Genomic DNA, 20,142 nt, shown 5'->3' on the forward strand with positions numbered 1-20,142 from the left:
AGATTGGCCAAGTCCAGATTCCCGTAAGGCCCTACAGAGGTTTCTGGGATTCGCCAATTTTTATCTACGTTTTATTCGCAACTTCAGCCAACTAGTCGCTCTTCTGACCGCCTTGACCTCCCCCAGAACGACGTTCAGGTGGTGTGATACAGCGGAGGCTGTATTTGCCAAACTTAAGAGTCGCTTTGTTTCGGCTCCCATCCTCGTTGCCCCTGATCCATCACGTCAGTTCGTGGTGGAGGTCAATGCGTCAGAGGAGGGGGTAGGAGCAGTTCTTTCCCAACGTTCTTCCACAGATGATAAGATTCACCCTTGCGCATTCTTTTCTCATCGTTTATCACCTGCCGAACGCAATTATGACATTGGTAACAGAGAGTTGTTGGCAGTCAAGTTAGCACTGGAGGAAATGGCGGCACTGGCTAGAAGGGTCAGGGGTACCTTTTATCGTTTGTACTGATCATAAGAACTTAGAATATATTAGAACTGCTAAAAGACTCAACTCTAGGCAGGCTCGGTGGGCACTTTTTTCGGCCGTTTTGACTTTTCTCTTTCGTACCGCCTGGGTTCCAAGAACATCAAACCTGATTCTTTATCTCACATTTTTGACCATTCCGAACGCCCGTCCACTTTCCGAACGCCCGTCCACATTCCGAACGCCTCCGCCCAATTGCCCACCGAACCGCTTATTTGTGCCTGAGGAGTATCGGTCTGAAGTCATTCAGTGGGGTCATTGCTCCAGTATAGCTTGTCATCTAGGAGTTAATCGTACCAGTTTTTTGGTTAAGCAACGATTCTGGTGGCCGTTAATGGCTCGTGATATCCGTAGTTTTGTTTTGGCTTGCTCTGTTTGTGCCACTGGTAAGACGTCCAACCGACCCCCTGATGGGTTACTACAACCGCTGTCAGTCCCTTCGAGACCCTGGTACCACATCGCTCTAGATTTTGTTACCGCCCTCCCACCCTCCCGCCCTCCCAGGGCAAGACTGTCGTTTTGAAGGTCGTGGACCGGTTCTCGAAGGCGGCTCATTTTATCGCCTTGCCCAAATTACCGCCAGCCAAGGAGACAGCGGTTGCTGTCATAGATCACGTCTTTCGTTTACATGGCCTCCCGATGGACGCGGTCTCCGACAGGGGTCCCCAATTTGTGTCCAAATTTTGGCAAGAGTTTTGTAGATTATTAGGGGTGACGGTTAGTCTCTCTTCGGGGTTTCATCCCCAAAGCAATGGTCAATCAGAGAGGGCCAACCAAGATCTGGAGAGAGTATTGCGATGTTTGGTTTCCAAGAATCCTTCCTCTTGGAGCCAACAACTTTCTATGGTGGAGTACGCACACAACTCGTTACCAGTGTCAGCTACGGGCCTTACTCCGTTTGAGTGTAGTTTAGGTTACCAGCCACCAGTTTTTGCCAGTACGGAATCCGAAGTCGTGGTCCCCTCCGCTCACGCCTTCATCCAGAGGTGTCACCACACTTGGACTAGAGCCCGTGAGACTCTTCTCCAAGTGGGGGCGCGCGCCAAGGCCAAGGCCGATCGCCACCGGTCAAAGCCTCCCGTATACGTCGTTGGTCAAAAAGTGTGGCTTTCAACTAAGAACATCCCTCTCCGCTCCGTCTCTAATAAGCTTGCTCCCAAATTTATTGGCCAGTTTCCTGTCACCAAGATCATTAGTCCGGTGGCAGTCCGCCTCAAACTTCCTCCCACGTACAGGAGAATGAATCCCGCCTTCCATGTATCTAAAATCAAGCCCATGTTTTAGGCACCCATAAATCATTAATAAAATGTTTGTGTCTTATATAAGTTCAGTAACTGGTGTTTCATGTTGTCAGATCGTTGTTTCTCCCCGGTGTGCTCCCGTACCTGTTTCCTGTGTCCTAGTTCCTGCCTGAGTCTTCCTGTGTCGTCGTCGTCTTGGATCTTCACCTTCTCTGGATTATCCGTTCACCTTCACTAGGATTGCACACTCACCGGGATTCGAGGGATCATCACCGAAGCAAGCACCGTCATCGTTGCCCACCAAGGTCCCTGTGTTACCGTGCAATCAGCCTTGTGTCCGCCCCTGTGTTACCCTGTTAATTACTGTGACTTTCTGACTTTTTGAGCTTGGTCAATAAACACGCCTTGCGATTACATCCTGTGTACATCATGGGCGCGTATTCAGCCACATACAGAGACAGAGAGGGTGTCAATGACCATGAACCAGCAAACAAAAAAGGGTAAGGGGCACTATAAATAAGGAGGAAAATACATGAGGGACATGAGTTGAGCACAATAAGACTGACCAGGCTGACGAGGGGGTGTGGTAAACAGGAAACAAGGAGGAGGGGCTAAAGGAGCACATAACCGAGAAAACACTTAACAAAGACATGTGCTGATACTAGACACAAGAAACAAAACATAAAAGAAAGTGCAAAACCCTCACAACCTACCCACAGTGCCAAAACCACTTCCAAGTGATTTGCTGACCATGATATTACTGTGTTTGATTGGCCAGCCAACTCACCTGACCTGAACCTCACAGAGAATCTAGGGTATTGTGAAGAGGAAGATAAGTAACATCTGAAAAACAATACAGAGGAGCTGAAGGCCCCATCAAAGCAACCTGCAGTACCACAGACAGTAATTGCAAAAGGAGCACTAACAAAGTATTGATAGCATAATTAAACCTACTTTGGAGATCTTGAACATTTCTGTTTTGTAAATCTTTTTTTGATTGATCTTTGAGAAAATATTCCCATTTTTTTGAGATACTGAAGCTGTAAGTCGCAACCATCAGAACTCAAACAAAAAACTCTTTACATATTTCAGTTTGTGCATGTGCAATAAATGTAGAATATAAATCAATCAATCAATCAATCACCTTTATTTATATAGTGCTTTAAACAAAATACATTGCGTCAAAGCACTGAACAACATTCATTTGGAAAACAGTGTCTCAACAATGCAAAATGATAGTAAAGGCAGTTCATCATTGAATTCAGTGATGTCATCTCTGTTCAGTTAAATAGTGTCTGTGCATTTATTTGCAATCAAGTCAATGATATCACTGTAGATGAAGTGACACCAACTAAGCAAGCCAGAGGCGACAGCAGCAAGGAACCGAAACTTCATCTGTGACATAATGGAGAAAAAAACCTTGGGAGAAACCAGGCTCAGTTGGTTCTCCTCTGACCAGACGAAACCAGTAGTTCAATTCCAGGCTGCAGCAAAGTCAGATTGTGCAGAAGAATCATCTGTTTCCTGTGGTCTTATCCTGGTGGTCCTCTGAGACAAGGTCTTTACAGGGGATCTGTATCTGGGGCTGTAGTTGTCCTGGTCTCCGCTGTCTTTCAGGGATGTAGAGGTCCTTTCTAGGTGCTGATCCACCATCTGGTCTGGATACAGTACTGGATCCGGGCGACTGCAGTGACCCTCTGATATGGATACAGACTGGATCTGGTGGCCACGGAACAAGAGAGAAACAGACAAATATTAGCGTAAATGCCATTCTTCTAATGATGTAGCAAGTACATAGGGTGTTATGTGAAGTGTTTCCGGTTCCGGTTTACCAAATTAATGCAGCCTAAAAATCCTTTAACGAATTTGGATATTAAAAGCATATTAGTATGTTATGTGTATGCCAGGTTAAACTGCAAGAGTGTGTCTGCCTCCCGAACAATGTTAGGTAGGTTATTCCGCCCGCAGTTGATTTTGATATTCTAGGTATTATCAAATTGCCTGAGTTTTGAGAACGTAGCAGACGTAGAGGAGTATAATGTAAAAGGAGCTCATTCAAATACTGAGGTGCTAAACCATTCAGGGCTTTATAAGTAATAAGCAATATTTTAAAATCTATACGATGTTTGATAGGGAGCCAGTGCAGTGTGGACAGGACCGGGCTAATATGGTCATACTTCCTGGTTCTAGTAAGAACTCTTGCTGCTGCATTTTGGACTAGCTGTAGTTTGTTTACTAAGCGTGCAGAACAACCACCCAATAAAGCTAATTAATTTAGCAGTAAGAAATTACTCGTCGTCCAATTTTTTATATTGACTATGCATTCCATTAGTTTTTCAAATTGGTGTGTTTCACCGGGCTGCGAGGAAATATAGAGCTGAGTATCATCAGCATAACAGTGAAAGCTAACACCATGTTTCCTGATGATATCTCCCAAGGGTAACATATAAAGCGTGAAGAGTAGCGGCCCTAGTACTGAGCCTTGAGGTACTCCATACTGCACTTGTGTTCGATATGATACATCTTCATTCACTGCTACGAACTGATGGCGGTCATATAAGTACGATTTAAACCATGCTGATGCACTTCCATTGTTGCAAACAAAGCGTTCAAGTCTATGCAAAAGAATGCTGTGGTCAATTGTGTCAAACGCAGCACTAAGATCCAATAAAACTAATAGGGAGATACACCCACGATCAGATGATAAGAGCAGATCATTTGTAACTCTAAGGAGAGCAGTCTCAGTACTATGATACGGTCTAAATCCTCACTGGAAATCCTCACATATACCATTTTTCTCTAAGAAGGAATATAATTGTGAGGATACCACCTTTTCTAGTATCTTGGACAGAAAAGGGAGATTCGAGATTGGTCTATAATTAACAAGTTCTTTGGGGTCAAGTTGTGGTTTTTTATGAGAGGCTTAATAACAGCCAGTTTGAAGGTTTTGGGGACATATCCTAATTACAATGAGGAATTAATAAAAGTCAGAAGATGACCTATGACTTCTGGAAGCACCTCTTTTAGGAGCTTAGATGGTATAGGGTCTAACATACATGTTGTTGGTTAAGATGATTTAACAAGTTTATACAATTCTTCCTCTCCTATAGTAGAGAATGTCAAATGCAGAAATGTTATTCCATGAATTTATGACTTCAAGGTTAGACTATTGTAATGCTTTATTGGGTGGTTGTTCTGCACGCTTGGTAAACAAACTACAACTAGTCCAAAATGCAGCAGCAAGAGTTCTTACTAGAACCAGGAAGTATGACCATATTAGCCCGGTCCTGTCCACACTGCACTGGCTCCCTATCAAACATCGTATAGATTTTAAAATATTGCTTATTACTTATAAAGCCCTGAATGGTTTAGCACCTCAGTATTTGAATGAGCTCCTTTTACATTATACTCCTCTACGTCCGCTACGTTCTCAAAACTCAGGCAATTTGATAATACCTAGAATATCAAAATCAACTTCGGGCGGCAGATCCTTTTCCTATTTGGCGCCTAAACTCTGGAATAACCTAACTAAAATTGTTCGGGAGGCAGACACACTCTTGCAGTTTAAATCTAGATTAAAGACCCATCTCTTTAACCTGGCATACACATAACATACTAATATGCTTTTAATATCCAAATCCGTTAAAGGATTTTTAGGCTGCATTAATTAGGTAAACCGGAACCGGAAACACTTCACATAACACCGTACTTTCTACATCATTAGAAGAATGGCATCTACGCTAATATTTGTCTGTTTCTCTCTTGTTCCGAGGTCACCGTGGCCACCAGATCCAGTCTGTATCCAGATCAGAGGGTCACTGCATATGCTACTTTCCCGCCAAGCAATATGAAATACCTCTAGTTTTGTTTTCCTCCAGCTGCGCTCCATTTTTCGGGCTGCTCTCTTTAGGGTGCGAGTATGCTCATTATACCATGGTGTCAAACTGTTTTCCTTAACCTTCCTTAAGCGTAAAGGAGCAACTGTATTTAAAGTGCTAGAAAAGAGAGAGTCCATAGTTTCTGTTACATCATCAAGTTGTTCTGAGGTTTTGGATATGCTAAGGAATTTGGATACATCAGAAAGATAGTTTAAAAACCAGTCTTTTGTGGTAGAAGTGATGGTTCTTCGATACTTGTAACAAGAAGTAGAATTTACAATTTTGGCTATATGAAGTTTGCACAGAACTAAATAATGATCTGAGATATCCTCACTTGGCTGAATAATTTCAACACTATCAACATCAATTCCATGTGACAGTATTAAATCTAGAGTATGATTTCGACAATGAGTAGGTCCTGAAACATGTTGACTAACACCAATAGAGTTCAGAATGTCTATAAATGCTGATCCCAATGCATCTTTTTCATTATCGACATGGATATTAAAATCACCAACTATTAAAACTTTATCTGCAGCCAGAACTAATTCGGATGTAAAATCACCAAACTCTTTAATAAAGTCTGTATGGTGCCCTGGTGGCCTGTATACAGTAGCCAGTACAAACATAAAAGGGGATTTATCATTAACATTGGTTTCTCTGGATAATGTCATATGAAGCACCATTACTTCAAACGAGTTATACTTGAAGCCTGCCCTCTGAGAAATCCTGAAAACATTGTTATAAATTGAAGCAACTCCTCCCCCTTTGCCTTTTAGACGCGGCTCATGTTTATAACAGTAATCTTGGGGGGTGGACTCATTTAAAATAATGTAATCATCAGGTTTTAGCCAAGTTTCTGTTAAACAGAGCACATCTATATTATGATCAGTTATCATATTACAAAAAGTGTTTTCATAGAAATGGATCTGATATTCAATAAGCCAAGCTTTATCATTTGTTTATCCATATTGCAGTTGTTTTTTATTTGTTGAACCTCAATTAAATTGTTAGCCTTAACTTGGTTTGGATGTTTTTTGTATTTTCTAGTTCGGGGAACAGACACAGTCTCTATAGTGTGATATCTAGGTGAAAGAGTGTCTATGTGCTGAGAATTAACTGACCTCTGTGACGGGAGGCAGCTAGCAGACGGTCGGTTTAGCCAGTCTGTCTGCTTCCTGACCTGGGCCCCAGTTAGTCAAGCATAAACACTAAGACTATTTGCCATACTCTAGAGAGAAGAGTGGCGCCACACTAGGAGGGATGAAGACCATCTCTTTTAAACAGGTCAGGTCTGCCCCAAAAGCTCGTACAATTGTCTATGAAACCTATGTTATTCTGTGGGCACCACTTAGACATCCAGCCATTGAGTGATGACAATCTGCTATGCATCTCGTCACCACGGTAAGCAGGGAGGGGACCAGAGCATATTACAGTGTCTGACATCGTGCTTGCAAGTTCACTTTAAAGTTATTTTTAGTGATCTCCGACTGGCGAAGTCGAACATCATTAGCGCCGGCATGAATAACAATCTTACTGTATTTACGTTTAGCATTAGCCAGCACTTTTAAATTTGCCAAGAAGTCAGGCGCTCTGGCTCCCAGTAAACATATGACTATGGTGGCTGGTGTCTCTATATTCACGTTCCGTACAATAGAATCGCCAATAACTAGAGCACTTTCATCAGGTTTCTCAGTGGGTGCATCACTGAGTGGGGAAAACCTGTTTAATGTTTTGATCGAAACAGAAGAGCGGTGTTTTGACCCACGACTACGCTGCCTAACCGTCACCAAGTTGCCCTCCTGCAGGGGCTCTGTTGCCGGAACCGGACAATGTACAGGAATCCCTGAGCTAGACGCATCCAAAGCCGTATCTAGAGCCCTAACTTTCTTACTGTCCTCAATTAAAGTTTGGATGCGTGTCTCTAATTCTGAAATCTTCTCTGTCAGCCTAACTATTTCCCTGCATTTATCACATGTGAATCCCTCATCAGCGACAGAGATAGATAAACTGTACATGTGGCAAGAGGTGCAAGTAACAATTACAGGAGAAGCCATTACTCACAGTGCTTGATGAAATATTCTTACTGTCGTTGTTTGATGAACTTGTGGAAAAACTGCAGCCATATAAATGGTTTGCTTTTTTAATTAAATTACAAAAAATAAATAACTTTTCCATGATATTCTTTTTTTTTTTTTTTTTACATGTACCTTCATGTACTTAAGGGAAATTGTACATATTTTCCCCATAAATATGCTTGTAACCAATTGCTTTAATATATAATTGGACTTGTAATCACTTATCTATCATGCAAATATGCTAGTTATAATATTACATGGCAAAAACATGTATCAGGCACCAACATTTCTGGTCAAGGAGGAATACAAAGGAGTAATGGTCACTTTAAGGCCCTGGCGGCAGCCATTTTGAAAAACGGAGCCTTTCTTGGAGTCAAACTTTGGTAAACTTTTAGTATGTTTTTTTTTTATTACATTTGATACTACTGTAAACCACTGAGAAACGTTTTGTTAGAATTTTTTTGCGGTCAAGACATATTTGCAGCTGACTAAAAGCCAAACTGGCACCTCTGGCAGAGCTTACCATACCGAGACTAGAACTCTGTGCTGCAGTGTTGGCCATAGAAATTGCAGACCAGATCAGAGAGGAAATAGGGCTTAAGTTGGACAGGATCACATTCTTCACAGACAGTAAGGTTGTGTTGGGATATATAACTAATGAATCTCAAAGGTTCTACGTATATGTGAATAACCGCGTGCAACGCATCAGACAGTCCAGCCATCCAAGTCAGTGGAGATATATTGCCACCGAAAACAATCAAGCCGATCTGCCTGCAAGTCAATTGCAAGGAACCAGTTGGTTGATGGGACCAAGAATTTTATTGGAACCTGAGGAGTCATTAACGGACATTATGAACTGATCAATCCAGACTCGGATGTGGAACTCCGCCCAAAGGTCACAGTGCTTTCGACAAAGGTCTCAGGAGAACAACTGGACACCAAGCGTTTTGAACGCTTTTTGTCATGGAGTTGAGTGACAATAGCTGTAGCTCGACTGTTACATGTGGCACGAAGCCTACACAAACCAGCGCATGATGCAGAATGTGTTGGATGGCACTACTGCAAGAAAGGCATTACAAGTGCTGAGTTAACCAAGGAAGAACACGTCATCATAAAGAGTGTGCAATGCGAGGTTTACGCAGAAGAGATGACATGCCTTGAAAGCAAACAAGACTTACCTGGGAGTAGTCCTCTAAAGAAGTTACATCCTGTGAGGGACAAAGAGGGTCTGCTATGTGTAGGTGGACGCATTACCCATTCAAACCTACCTGCGGATGAGACTCATCCCATCCTTATCCCTGGCAAGCATCATCTTGCTGTGTTACTTATTCGCCATCACCACGAACAGGTTAAACACCAGGGAAGGCACTTCACAGAAGGCACTGTGCGTGGAAGTGGCCTATGGATAGTGGGAGCAAAACGAGCCATCAACAGCCTTATCTACAAATGTGTGACATGCAGAATATTGCGTGGCAGGTTGGAACAACAGCAGATGGCGGACCTCCCCCCCAGAGAGCCTCCATTTACCTATGTAGGGCTGGACGTGTTTGGGCCTTGGGAAGTCGTAGCACATCGGACCAGAGGTGGAAGTGCCAACAGCAAGAGGTGGGTGATATTGTTCACTTGTATGTCCACTAGAGCTGTCCATTTGGAGGTGATTAAGTCGATGATTGCTTCAAGCTGCATAAATGCCCTCCGCAGGTTTTTCTCGATTAGGGGACCAGCAAAGCAGATTAGGTCAGATGGCGGGACAAATTTTGTTGGGGCTACCAACGAGTTAAAGCTTTCCCCAGATGCTCAAGAGGATAGTGTCAATGCATACCTACTCATTCAAAAGTGCACATGGGTCTTTAACCCCCCGCATGCGTCTAACATGGGAGGCAGGTGGGAGCGTATGATAGGAACAGCACAGCGTATCCTGGATTCAATGTTGCTCCAAGAAGGGAGGTCGAAGATTATTCATGAAGTCCTTTGCACATTGATGGCAGAGGTAATGGCCATAATTAACTCTAGGCCATTGATACCAGTCTCCTCAGACCCGGAAGCGCCTCTAATACTTACTCCAGCAATGTTACTTACGCAGAAGATTGGGACTCCACCAATTCCTTCTGGGAACTTCTCGAATGCCAATATATTGAAACAGGAATGGAAGAGAGTTCAGGCATTAGCAGACATGTTCTGGGCAAGATGGAGGCTTGAGTACTTGAATACACTTCAGATCAGACAAAAGTGGCATACCAAAAAGCCAAATCTCAAGGATGGAAACATAGTGCTGCTGAAGAACAAACAAGCAAGAAGGCATGAATGGTCAATGGGAGTAATAGCAAAGGCTTTTCAGAGTGATGATGGGCTGGTTAGGAAAGTGGAAGTAAAGGTGGCCTCCCACCAACCCCCCAGGACTTACCTGAGACCAGTCTCTGAGGTCGTTCTACTCTTGGAGTCAGAGGTGGTTTAGGTTAAAGTATATATGGCCTCTTACAGATGCCAGGCGGGGAGTGTGGTGTAATTAAGAAAGTTACAAGAGACTGTGTAATGTAGAATGCCTTTATTTTGAAGGTGTGTGTTTTATTTTGTAATTTAGATTTCGTGTGAGTGAGATCATTTCCTGTTGTGATTTGTTACAGTCATGTTGAGTAAGCACATGTTGTAGTTAATGCCATCTTTATCCATCCATCTTTTGTTTGTTCATGGGGCATCGTCAGTGAGTATATTTAATTTAATAACTTAAAGGGGGGGGTGAAATGCTATTTCATGCATACTGAGTTTTTTACAATGTTAAAGAGTTGGATTCCCATGCTAAACATGGACAAAGTTTCAAAAATTAAGTTGTACGTTTGAAGGAGTATTTCTGTTCCAAAAATACTCCTTCTGGTTTGTCACAAGTTTTGGAAAGTTTTTTTTTTCGAGTATGGCTCTGTGTGACATTAGATGGAGCGGAATTTCCTTATATGGGTCCTAAGGGCACTTCTGCCGGAAGAGCGCACGCTCCCGTATAGCAGAGCACTGAGAGCACAGACATTCACTGATCAGAGCGAGAGCGTCGCAAAATGTCACAAAAGAAGTGTGTTTTTGGTTGCCAGGGCAAGACAACCCTGCACAGATTACCAAAAAAAAAAAAAAAACAGCATTAAGGGACCAGTGGATGAAGTTAATTTTTACAGAGCATCAACGGAGTTGTGCAAGTGTTTGTGTTTGTTCCCTGCATTTGAAGATGCTTGTTTTACAAACAAGGCCCAGTTTGACGCCGGATTTGCACATAGTTTATTTCTTAAGGATCTGCAGTCCCAACGAAAAAGGGTCACGATCGTGTGTTGGAACCGCATGCAGTGAGTAAAACTGCTTCAAATATCTCTGTGTTTTTAACTTAGCTATCGGCACGTAAGCACATCAAGTAAACAACATGCGATGTTGTCATCAAACTGCACGAGTAAAACTGCTTCAAATATATCTGTGTTATTAACTTAGCTATTGGCGCGTAAGCACATCAAGTAAACAACATGCGATATTGTCATCAAACTGCACTTTAAAAAGTATGGTCAATTGAAGAATGTTAAAAGGTACTAGGATCATGTATTTGCAAGAACAATGTGAAATGCATTATCTGCTGCCACAGAGAGTTTAATTTAGTACTAGCTACAAAATGGTCCCAGTGTAACTCCGAGCTAGATGAACAGAACAAAGAGCTCTGTGCTAGAGTAGCCTCATTGAATAAGAAATCGAACCACAACAAAGCTGCAGCAAAAACTGATGTGGAAGAAGTTCGTCAGACTGATAACAATTATCCTGACTTAAAAGCTTTCTTTTTGATTGATCAGCAAAATGTGTATTATCAGAAGGCACACCTTGTCACAAATTCTAATTGAATCTGAATTCAACAGTTTTCATTCTACTGTTATTTCTGAACTACAACATGCCAGTTAAGATTAATTGAAAGAAGGAGTTCTGAGAGAGTTAAAGAACATTGTTAAACCAAAAACATTTAATTGGTCAAAGGTCACTAGTATTGTACAGAAGAATGATGAAACTGTCAGTGAATACACTGAAAGGTTTTTTGTCAGTCAGCTGCAGCTTACAGTGAAATAGCTGACACTCCAGAGAGGGTAATGAATCATAAAGGACCACTAGTTTGAACATGGTTTGATGGACTTTTGGCCGAGTACAGATCTGCTTTACCATTCTTAGATCTTACATGGTCCATTGGAGGCTTCCAAAACAACTTGGACAAGTTAGCTAATTGTGAAAGAGACTCTGATTTCAAAGCCAGAGTAAAGATTGCAGCAGCCTCGTTTCAGGAGAACACTGGACACTGTGTGAAAAGTGTGGGAAAAGTAAGAAGACATTAGGAGATACTAACAGCTTTGCTCAACACAGTCTACGTATTACTCTAAAGCAGTCCTTTCCCACTTCACCGAACTGTTGGAGCAGCTTGCTCAGGTGTTAACTGTTAGGGCTGTGAGTGCTTAACTTCCACTGCAATATATGACAAAGATAAAAGATTGTAACAAAACTGCAACCCATTGAGAGAACGCTAGTTAAGTACACTCACAGCTTTCAAAGCTATACTACAGCACACTCCAGTAACTCACTTGTCCTTTTTGGGCTATGATGTTTGCTATGACTGATGTTCCATTAGAGAATGGAGATGTCGTACAGTAAATTTTGCACACCACCTACAGGGATAGTATAGGACACACAGGCTAGTGAAGGTGCACAGGAAAGAACCAAATGCAACAGACTTTGGGGGCCAATCCTGCGGTGAAGATTCCCCCCACTTGTCCATCCTTTCCTCACTGTTCTTTAGGTGCCACAAAAGCCGCGTTTCCACTGGCGAGCTTAAACCGGGCGTGCTAGTGCGTGCCAGGGCCATTCGCGTTTCCACTGTCACTTCCGGGGCTTCATCGTGCCTCGCCAGGGCTTCCTCGGGGCCAACGGACAGGGTTTTTTGGCCCGACGAAAACTTTGGGCCAAAGCGGGCCAACTGGGGCTAGAGGAGGGATTATGAACAAAGGCGGGGTTTCTCAGCATCTAGAGAGCCGGCTCTGCGGATCATTTCAGAAAGAGAACAGCTTTAACAGTACAGTATTAAAAACTTTTTAAAATAAGTTGAGCTCAAAACTCACTCTTAGTTAGCAGCAAGTGTTTGAAATAACTTGATCCGATGTGGATTATAATCACTAAACAAGGCAGAAATATGTATAAGCGATGCAAAAGTCTGTGCACGCTAGGCATTAAAATTACCATAGTAATCAGACGTCAGCTTCTTATTCTCTATCACAAGCGTGTATTTATTTATTAACTTATATTATCTGTCACAAGCCTCGTCTCGATAGTTTAGCTTATGTTGCCTATTATAAAAAAAATATAATAATGTTTTTTGTTCGGGAGCTTTTATAAAAATAGAGGTATTATCATTAATTCTAAATGTGACGGCTACTGTGGCTAATAAACAGAAATAGACTTGACTGAATAAGCGTTTAAAATAAATAAAATAGAAATGTAGTGTATTTATGTATGATTAATTATGAGTCAAAAAAAAAAAAGTCAAAAGTCACCTTTATTTATATAGCGCTTTAAACAAAATACATTGCGTCAAAGCAACTGAAAAACATTCATTTGGAAAACAATTTGTCAATAATGCAAAATGATAGAGGTTCATCATTGAATTCAGTGATGTCATCTCTGTTCATTTTAAATAATGTCTGTGCATTCATTTGCAATCAAGTCAATGATATCGCTGTAGATGAAGTGACCCCAACTAAGCAAGCCAGAGGCGTCAGCGGCAAGGAACCGAAACTCCATCGGTGACAGAATGGAGAAAAAACCTTGGGAGAAACCAGGCTCAGTTGGGGGGCCAGTTCTCCTCTGACCAGACGAAACCAATAGTTCAATTCCAGGCTGCAGCAAAGTCAGATTGTGCAGAAGAATCATTTGTTTCCTGTGGTCTCGTCCTGGTGGTCCTCTGAGACAATGTCTTTACAGGGGAGCTGTATCTGGGGCTCTAGTTGTCCTGGTCTCCGCTGTCTTTCAGGGCAGTAGAGGTCCTTTCAAGGTGCTGATCCACCATCTGGTCTGGATACAGACTGGATCTGGTGGCTACGGTGACCTCGGAATAAGAGAGAAACAGACTAATATTAGCATAGATGCTATTCTTCTAATGATGTAGCAAGTACATCGGGTGGTATGGGAAGTGTTCCCAGTTCCGGTTTACCTAATTAATGCAGCCTAAAAATCCTTTAACGGATTTGGATATTAAAAGCATATTAGTATGTTCTGTGTAAACCAGGTTAAAGAGATGGGTCTTTAATCTAGATTTAAACTGCAAGAGTGTGTCTGCCTCCCGAACAATGTTAGGTAGGTTATTCCAGAGTTTAGGCACCAAATAGGAAAAGGATCTGCCGCCCGCAGTTGATTTTGATATTCTAGGTATTATCAAATTGCCTGAGTTTTGAGAACGTAGCGGATGTAGAGGAGTATAATGTAAAAGGAGCTCATTCAAATACTGAGGTGCTAAATCATTCAGGGCTTTATAAGTAATAAGCAATATTTTAAAATCTATATGATGTTTGATAGGGAGCCAGTGCAGTGTGGACAGGACCGGGCTAATATGGTCATACTTCCTGGTTCTAGTAAGAACTCTTGCTGTTGCATTTTGGACTAGCCGTCATTTGTTTACTAAGCGTGCAGAACATCCACCCAATAAAGCATTACAATAATCAAACCTTGAGGTCATAAATACATGGATTAACATTTCTGCATTTGACATTGAGAGCATAGGCTGTAATTTAGATATATATTTGAGATGGAAAAATGCAGTTTTACAAATGCTAGAAACGTGGCTTTCTAAGGAAAGATTGCGATCAAATAGCACACCTAGGTTCCTAACTGATGATGAAGAATTGACAGAGCAGCCATCAAGTCTCAGACAGTGTTCTAGGTTATTATATTCAGAGTTTTTAGGTCCTATAATTAAAACCTCTGTTTTTTTTATAATTTAGCAGTAAGAAATTATTAGTCATCCAGTTTTTTATATCGACTATGCATTCCATTCGTTTATCAAATTGGTGTGTTTCACCGGACCGCGAAGAAATATAGAGCTGAGTATGATCAGCATAACAGTTAAAGCTAACACCATGTTTCCTGATGATATCTCCCAAGGGTAACACATAAAGCGTGAAGAGTAGCGACCCTAGTACTGAGCCTTGAGGTCCTCCATACTGCACTTGTGTTCGACATATGATACATCTTCATTCACTGCTACGAACTGATGGCGGTCATATAAGTACGATTTAAACCATGCTAATGCACTTCCATTAATGCCAATAAAGTGTACAAGTCTATGCAAAAGAATGATGTGGTCAACTCTGTCAAACGCAGCACTAAGATCCAATAAAACAGCAGTCTCAGTACTATGATACGGTCTAAATCCTGCCTGGAAATCCTCACATATACCATTTTTCTCTGAGAAGGAATATAATCGTGAGGATACCACCTTTTCTAGTATCTTGGACAGAAAAGGGAGATTCGAGATTGGTCTATAATTAACAAGTTCTCTGGGGTCAAGTTGTGGTTTTTTGATGAGAGGCTTAATAACAGCCAGTTTGAAGGTTTTGGGGACATATCCTAATGACAATGAGGAATTTATAATAGTCAGAAGAGGATCTATGACTTGTGGAAGCACCTCTTTTAGGATCTTAGATGGTATAGGGTCTAACATACATGTTGTTGGTTTAGATGATTTTTACAAGTTTATACAATTCTTCCTCTCCTTTAGTAGAGAATGAGTGGAACTGTTCCTCAGGGGGTCTATAGTGCACTGTCTGATGCGATACTCTAGCTGACAGCTGAATGGTTGCAATTTTATCTCTAATAGTATTGATTTTAGAAGTAAAGTAGTTCATAAAGTCATTACTGCTGTGGTGTTGGGAAATGTCAACACTTGTTGAGGCTTTATTTTTCGTTAATTTAGCCACTGTATTGAACAAATACCTGGGGTTATGTTTGATTTCTTCTAAAAGAGAAGGAAAGTAATCGGATCTAGCAGTTTTTAATGCTTCTCTGTAGGATAGGTTACTTTCCCTGCCAAGCAATACAAAATACCTCTAGTTTTGTTTTCCTCCAGCTGCGCTCCATTTTTCAGGCTGCTCTCTTTAGGGTGCGAGTGTGCTCATTATACCATGGTGTCAAGCTGTTTTCCTTAACCTTCCTTAAGCATAAAGGAGCAACTGTATTTAAAGTGCTAGAAAAGAGAGAGTCCATAGTTTTTGTTACATCATCAAGTTGTTCTGAGGTTTTGGATATGCTAAGGAATTTGGATACATCAGGAAGATAACTTAAAAAGCAGTCTTTTGTGGTAGAAGTGATGGTTCTTCCATACTTGTAAAAGAAGTAGAATTTACAATTTTGGCTATATGAAGTTTGCACAAAACTAAATAATGATCTGAGATATCATCACTTGGTTGCATAATTTCAACAATATCAACATCAATTCCATCTGACAATATTAAATCTAGAGTATGATTTCGACAATGAGTAGGTCCTGAAACGTGTTGTCTAACACCAATAGAGTTCAGAATGTCTATAAATGCTGATCCAAATGCATATTTCTCATTATCAACATAGATATTAAAATCACCAACTATTAAAACTTTATCTGCAGCCAGAACTAACTTTGATGTAAAATCACCAAACTCTTTAATAAAGTCTGTATGGTGCCCTGGTGGCCTGTATACAGTAGCCAGTACAAACATAACAGGGGATTTATCATTAACATTTGTTTCTCTGGATAATGTTATATGAAGCACCATTACTTCAAACGAGTTATACTTGAAGCCTGTCCTCTGAGAAATCATCAAAACGTTGTTATAAATTGAAGCATCACCTCCCCCTTTGCCTTTTAGACGCGGCTCATGTTTATAACAGTAATCTTGGGGGGTGGACTCATTTAAAATAATGTAATCATCAGGTTTTAGCCAGGTTTCTGTAAAACAGAACACATCCATATTATGATCAGTGATCATATTATTTACAAAAAGTGTTTTTGTAGAAAGGGATCTGATATTCAATAAGCCAAACTTTATCATTTGTTTATCCATATTGCATCTGTTTTTTATTTGTTGAACCTCAATTAAATTGTTAATCTTGGTTTGGACGTTTTTTGTATTTTCTAGTTTGGGGAACAGACACAGTCTCTATAGTGTGATATCTATGTGAAAGATTCTCTATGTGCTGAGAATTAACTGACCTCTGTGACGGGAGGCAGCTAGCAGACGTTTGTTTTAGCCAGTCTGTCTGCTTCCTGACCTGGGCCCCAGTTAGTCAAGTATATCTAGTAATCTGCTATGCATCTCGTCACCACGGTAAGCAGGGAGGGGACCAGAGCATATTACAGTGTCTGACATCGTGCTTGCAAGTTCACACACCTCTTTAAAGTTATTTTTAGTGATCTTCGACTGGCGAAGTCGGACATCATTAGCACCGGCATGAATAACAATCTTATTGTATTTACGTTTAGCATTAGCCAGCACTTTTAAATTTGCCAAGATGTCAGGCGCTCTGGCTCCCGGTAAACATTTGACTATGGTGGCTGGTGTCTCTATATTCACGTTCCGTACAATAGAATCACCGATAACTAGAGCACTTTCATCAGGTTTCTCAGTGGGTGCATCACTGAGTGGGGAGAACCTGTTTAATGTTTTGATCGGCCTGCAGCAGGGGGTCTGTTCCCGGAACCGAACAATGTACAGGAATCCCTGAGCTAGACGCATCCAAAGCCGTATCTAGAGCCCTAACTTTCTTACTGTCCTCAATTAAAGTTTGGATGCGTGTCTCTAATTCTGAAATCTTCTCTGTCAGCCTAACTATTTCCCTGCATTTATCACATGTGAATCCCTCATCTGCGACAGAGATAGATAAACTGTACATGTGGCAAGAGGTGCAAATAACAATAGCAGGAGAAACCATTACTCACCGTGTTTGATGAAATATTCTTACTGCAGTTGTTTGTGAACTTGTGAAAAACTGAAGCCAGAGAGAGGAGAGGAAAAAAGAAAACAGTGATAGGTTCAAATGAAAACCCTAATGACAAGCTAACGAGTGCTAACGCTACAGTAAATGGGTTAGACTGTACTTATTCCTTCCCTACTCACTTATACATGGTGAAAGACTAAATATTCACCTGGACCTCAACACGGTTGCACAGATCAGCTTTCACCAGAAACTTGGTCACCCAGCGGGCCACATAGGCCACTGAACGGTCAATTTAGTGTAATCCTTTCCAGAGAAAGCTCCGCCTCCATACGTGTCCACAATGATCTCACTCATTAAAGGGTTATTCCGTCCCAAAATTAAAATTTTTGTCATTAATCACTTACCCCATGTCGTTCCAAACCCTTAAAAGCTTAGTTCATCTTCAGAACACAATTTAAGATATTTTGGATGAAAACTTGTAGGCTTTAGACTGTCTCATAGAATGCCAAATAAATAACAGTGTCAAAGTCTAGGAAAGTATTAAAAGCATCGCCGGAATAGTCCATCCGCCATCAGTAATTCAACCGTAACGTTATGAAGTGATGAGAATACTTTTTTTACACAGAAGACAAAAATAATGACTTTATTCAACAATTCCTCTCTTGTGTGTCTCTCCAAATCAGCGTAGAGCCATTTTGGCAATTCTGAGCAGTACACAGATGATGTACACACTTCTGTGTCAGCCACGCTGCGTCAATGTGGTGTTTGCTCTCAAACCAAAGTGTAAATACATGTAAAAAATATTGATGGATACAATTGTAGATTTAATGAGGCAGTGGCAATATTTGGAAATGTAGTATGGGCACCTGCACACTCAAGTTTACATTTCAGTTCCACTGATTGCAGTGTAGATGATGTATCACAAAGACACAAGAATAGAATAGTTCAGGAATATAAATTATATATATATATATTTTAAATAGAAATCACTTTTTGAAGAAATCTTAGCCATTTTAAAAAGATTGTTTAATTAAATTTTCAGCTGGTTCAGGCCACTGATTCTTTTGAATTTATTTACTCAGCTGTGTGATTTGGCTTTCACTAGCTCACGTGTTATTAACAGGTATATTCAATTCAAATCTTTTTGTTACATTTAGTTCAAATTCAACTCAAAACATTAAACAATATTTTATTTATGGAGTTTATTTTCAGATCTTATTCTTATGCTCCTCCATTATAGTTATTTGAAATAGTTTACAAAGGCTAATCTCTCTGCAAAATAATTTCTTACAGTTTTCAGTGCTGTATTACCGTAATCTTGAGGCAGGGGTTTCACATCCTGTTCCTGGAGATCTACCTTCCTGCGGAATTCAATTCAACCCTGATCAAACAGCTCATTAAGATCCTTAGAAACACAGTGCTAAACTGAACCCTGCAGATCTCCAGAAACAGAATTGGCCCCCTGTCTTAAGTTGTCATATGCCAGTGTATTATTCAGTTTGTATATTCAGTTATGATTCCCACTTTAAAACTGTCATAGCTGGTTAATAAAGTTAATAGTGGCAGAAGTATACAGCCTGCATGCTTCCATCTTTGCTAGGGAAACATTTCACTGCCTTTGGACTGCTAGACAGCCTACTGAATAACACACTGAACTCAAAACCTACAGCGTCCACCAACAGTGGCACCACTGACGAACATCACCAGCTAACTCCTGCCCCCCTGTGGCCTGTTATGAAGAGATAAGTTCATTTTCTGAAAAGAAGAACAAGTCAATTATTAAATCAATAGGAAAAAAATAAAAAATAAAAATAAATAAAAGTGTATGGAAATTAGAAACCTTAAACTGTAGAAACCCCAAAACTGCCATGATGGATCTATCTATCTATCTATCTATCTATCTATCTATCTATCTATCTATCTATCTATCTATCTATCTATCTATCTATCTATCTATCAAACGTTTGGACACACTTTCTCATTCAAAGAGTTTTCTTTATTTTCATGACTATGAAAATTGTAGATTCACACTGAAGGCATCAAATCTATGAATTAACACATGTGGAATTATATACATATAAAAAGTGTGAAACAACTGAAAATATGTCATATTGTAGGTTCTTCAAAGTAGCCACCTTTTGCTTTGATTACTGCTTTGCACACTCTTGGCTTTCTCTTGATGAGCTTCAAGAGGTAGTCACCTGAAATGGTCTTCCAACAGTCTTGAAGGAGTTCCCCGAGAGATGCTTAGCACTTGTTGGCCCTTTTGCCTTCTGTCTGCGGTCCAGCTCACCCCTAAACCATCTCGATTGGGTTCAGGTCCGGTGACTGTGGAGGCCAGCACCCCATCACTCTCCTTCTTGGTCAAACAGCCCTTGATGCCTTCAGTGTGACTCTACAATTTTCATAGTCATGAAAATAAAGAAAACTCTTTGAATGAGAAGGTGTGTCCAAACTTTTGGTCTGTACTGTATATATATATATATATGTGTATATTCATTTTCTAG

The 20,142-nt window shown here is 40.8% G+C and overlaps 2 long non-coding RNA genes across 2 annotated transcripts in view; one reads left to right on the forward strand and one right to left on the reverse strand.

Annotated features, from left to right (window-relative positions):
* Positions 1–20,142, forward strand: part of LOC127935832 (uncharacterized) — a 136,366-nt gene that overhangs the window by 57,191 nt on the left and 59,033 nt on the right. The gene's annotated exons all lie outside the window — the stretch shown is intronic.
* The window catches only part of LOC127935827 (uncharacterized), a 197,679-nt gene continuing 182,411 nt past the window's right edge, over positions 4,875–20,142 (reverse strand). The window contains exon 3 of the long non-coding RNA XR_008148180.1: positions 4,875–5,169. This is a non-coding gene — a long non-coding RNA (uncharacterized LOC127935827). The remainder of the gene's footprint in view (positions 5,170–20,142) is intronic.

Source organism: Carassius gibelio, chromosome A19 (assembly GCF_023724105.1).
Source record: "Carassius gibelio isolate Cgi1373 ecotype wild population from Czech Republic chromosome A19, carGib1.2-hapl.c, whole genome shotgun sequence".
Taxonomy (NCBI): domain Eukaryota; kingdom Metazoa; phylum Chordata; class Actinopteri; order Cypriniformes; family Cyprinidae; genus Carassius; species Carassius gibelio.